The sequence below is a fragment of the Bactrocera latifrons genome, unplaced genomic scaffold (genome assembly GCF_001853355.1).
Source record: "Bactrocera latifrons isolate USDA-ARS-PBARC rearing strain unplaced genomic scaffold, ASM185335v1 scaffold_261, whole genome shotgun sequence".
Lineage (NCBI taxonomy): Eukaryota > Metazoa > Arthropoda > Insecta > Diptera > Tephritidae > Bactrocera > Bactrocera latifrons.
Window position 1 is genome coordinate 243,592 of NW_017536197.1, and position 4,159 is coordinate 247,750.

The following is a 4,159-nucleotide window of genomic DNA, read 5'->3' on the forward strand; positions in this document are numbered from 1 at the left end:
TCAAATAAATTGCACCGGTTAGGTAATTCGAAGAGCTTTCCGGAAATGTATCATTCGCCCCTAGGTCGATAAACGCCCCATCGGGGGCGTGGCTATAAGCGAAAAACAGGTTGTGAGAATATAGGTAAATTTCTATGTACTTTTGGCGGTATGTATGTCTACAAACAAAATTGCCGCATTTGGGACAAAGAGCAGCCTGCATCGATTAAAAAGCTGTCATTTCATCCAGAAAAAAAACAACGGTTTGATATGGTTTGTGGGTCGGTGAAATCATCAGTTCATATTTCAAAAATGTTACCGTTATCACGTAATGATAATTGAATATTTGATGACTGAAATTGAAGCTCGTTAACTCGGTGACATTTGGTTTCAACAAGACGACGTCACTTCTCACACATCGCATCAACCAATGGATTTATTGAGAGAAAACTTCGGTGAGCAGATAATTTTACGTTTTGGGCCGGTCGATTGACCACCAAGATCATGTGATATCATACCGTTAGATTTTTCCCTGTGGGGATATGTAGTCTAAGTTCTATGCGGAGAATCGACTCAGGCCTTGGAGCAAAATATCATACGTGTCATTCGCAACTTACAAGTTGAAATGCTTGAGCGACTCATCGAAAATTGGACTCAATGGATTACCCATCTGAAACATTTCGAATGACAATAAACGTTCCCCATTAAATTTGAAGTTTCAGGAGTTTTTCTTCAAAAAAGAACGTAGTGTTTGGTCACAAGCAAAAACTAATGGAACACGGTAGAGTTTTTTGTAAACAAAAAATGATGCTGGGATGAAGCACATTTTAAACGAACGATTTCAATAAATATAAAGCCTATTGAGTTATTATTGACAACTGAATGAATGATTCTTTCACATTTAGTGTCTTGATGTTATGTCCAGCGTTGTTTATAAAAAACATGCGTATCTTTTCACTACCTACAACTTTACCGTATAAATTTTTTCTATAAGACTCGTAATTTTACCGGAAATTGGGATAAAACACCTCCGTTGCTTCTGACAAACTTCATATCACCTAAAATAATGTTTCCCTTCATTTTTGTTATGTCATACATTTAATGGATCTCCACCTACTATGAATTTCTTTGACTTTTTAAAAATTTCAAAGATTTCTGCACTAGTCTATAAGCACCTTAAGAAGCTATCTTGGAATTCTTATTAAAAGTATTTGATAATCGCTACTGTTTTGTAGACTTTTTTTTAGTAAATATTGCAGAAGTTCATTTACTAAGTTAGTTACATCTAGGCCCTTAGAACAGTTTGATACCCAAAGAACGTATAGAGAGGTAACATTTGGCTATTTCTTTCTTTTCTAAACTTTAGTGTCCGCCGTTAGGCCTTCTCTAGATTAGTTAAAGTAAAGAGAGCAAAGCAAGAGGTCTAATCAAAGAATTTTCTGACATGAAATAAGCAGTCAGACGTACCTACACATCTCTGCCAATAGTCATAGCCTAAGAGATATTCACAGGTAATATTATCATAGACCCAGTACAACCGAAAACAAGATTCGCTTTGAAAGTCAACATATAGTCACTATAATACAATTTATCATTTTCCACTGCAGCCAAGGTCGTTTTTTGAACTCTAAAAGTTCACAAATATTCAAGAAATTTCCAAAAGAAATTTCATATCCATATATTTTTAAGGTGTGTAAAAAAAGTAACCACCAAAGCCAAATCGCTATCCATCAGTTTCTCATACTAAATTAATTCTAACATGTGGTATTCGACTTACATCATAAACATACTTACATAAGTAAATACATATGTAAATAATATTTTGATAGTATTTTATACTATATTTTTCACACAAAGGTTACCTCACAAAAACACGAAACTTGAATAGCTTATTAAGTCCTGACCATGCGCCGTTGAAACGCCCACACCGCGAAAAACTAACATTAGCCAAATTGTAGGAAAAATTGAGTTTTCCTATGAAAACAAATTGCTCATGGAAACCATGTTCAATGGACAGACATATGTTTGCATATCTGTACAGTGCACTACATGTTAGTGACTTTTGTAATTCGAATGTAATTATTAGTAATAGGTCGAGTGGGACACAACAAAATATCTATATTGAAAAGTACATAGGCGCTTCGAAAATGCGGAGACTCTTGATCTTTAAACTAATATCACACTTTAATCTTTGCAATTATATATTATATTATTACATTGATTTTTAATCCTATTCTAATATCTCATACTATGGAGTTCCACTGAGTATTCTTTAAATATGATGCTGAACTGTAATTTTTTCAACTTTTGGGCTATAAAGGGTTTATACCATTCATAAGCGAGTGGAAACCACCCTAACATAATTGTTTCTCTAATTTTCTTATCTCTCTAATACGAACGAATTTGTCGAGTACTTAAAGAAATTAATCATCTACACGAGGCTAATGAAAGCTCAGAGATATAAGATCAATTCTGATAGATATTTGTAACACAGATTCTAGCCTTGTCTAATGTTGACTTAAAAATATTTTAAGATTTCTTACCCTCACCCGCGATTGTTGGAAATCAAATGATCTCTTAGATACTTGAAAATGTAGCCAATCGCTATTAAGGCATAGTTTTATTATTGAGACCACTCTATGTGATTATTGCGCCAGTTTTGGTTAACTTAACCAAGACCCTTTTTCGATAAGGAGCCTTTTTTAACCAGATTTTACTGTAAAATGCCTGCTAACCAGACATTGAGAAAACGGTCCTAAATGTTAAAATTAAGCTCAGTCCTCACAACTTGGGAGAAGTTGGGCAGCAAATATTTTTAAAATTAAGTCCACAGCTCATTTAAAGCTGTTAGTGAATAAAAAATTACTTTGCTGCTGATTTCCTTATAAAGTCAAGTTCCATAATACCATTCTTAAGTTCCTAAGAATTCGCAGCACAAAACTTGTATAGATTAAGTAAATACCAATATTATCAACAAAAGATATTTTGAAAGTTTGCTTAGTCTTTAATATTTACCTGTTAATTCGAGATTCGCGATAGAATTGTAATCGGCTCACGTCATTAATGCCAAGTAATCCACCACACCGCGTAGTGTTGAATATTAAACTTGTCAAAATCCAGTTCTGAGCGGAGTATTAACATTGTTTTCGTGTTTTTGTTTTTAGTTTCGTGCAATTTGTTGTATTTTTTTATTCGCATAATCCACTAACATTATAATAATAGCGAATACGCACGAATACCTTTGGCATGAGGTATGTTCGCATATTTATGAAAAGGCCAAAGGGTGTTCACAGCAGGCAACTTGGGAAATTATAATTTGTTGTGCTTTTACTGTTTTTTACATTCTCTTGTAAAGGTCGTTTGTAAAAATTAAATGGAAAGCAAAAGCAATAACAACAAGCTGCTGTTCGACTTTGAATTGCACTTGAATTCGCGCGAAGATTGAAATAAATCTACACTCTCAATATGTATAAAACACGAATGCGACTGCTTTTTCACTTTTCACATTTCACATTGTTGTTGTTGTGCACTTTTTGTTGTCATTTTTCAGCACTTGCAACTGTCACTTTATTATTATTACGCTAGAGGTACCAAGGTACACTTCGAGCAGATATTATTTACATCGTACATTCTTATTAACGAGTATTTAACTTAATTATTAAACGGGTATATAAATTTGCAGTGAAATACATAACACTGTTTAAATGCATGCCTACATATCTACATATACATATATGTAAATATAAGGAGAATTTGTTGTTAAGGTACGCGATTGCGATTTGTGTCAACAAATAAACAACACAAATGTGTGCACAGGAGGAGGCGGGCGAGAAAAAAGAAGAGTAATAAAACAACCCGCAGAAATTACCTACACGCCAATTGGCGATAAGCTTCAGTTGTAAGTGAGTAAGTAGGCAGTTGACAGGTACAGTGGGTTTGGCCCATATATTATTAATACACACCAAAAAGAAAAGAAAATATGTAGATACAATAGAAAATTTCAAAATGCTAGCAGTAATGCAATGTGAAAGATGAAGGAGAAAGTAAGAATGTCAAAAATACGAAATTAGATATAATAAAATCAGTATACAGCAATATATATGATATGGTATATATAAATAAACAATAATATAACAAGAAAAACAATAATAATAAATTAATTTTCGAAAATTAATATTTA

The 4,159-nt window shown here is 33.3% G+C and overlaps 1 protein-coding gene across 2 annotated transcripts in view; it reads right to left on the reverse strand.

Annotated features, from left to right (window-relative positions):
• LOC108969697 (probable serine/threonine-protein kinase DDB_G0267686) overlaps window positions 1–4,159 on the reverse strand; it is an 81,777-nt gene that overhangs the window by 75,454 nt on the left and 2,164 nt on the right. The window contains exon 1 of one of the 2 annotated variants that reach the window (XM_018934582.1): window positions 2,995–3,774. The exons of the other annotated variant lie outside the window; for it this stretch is intronic. The gene's annotated coding sequence lies outside the window, so the exon portion shown is untranslated. Of the gene's footprint in view, window positions 1–2,994; window positions 3,775–4,159 lie in introns of those variants that run through there. 2 annotated transcript variants of the gene reach the window in all.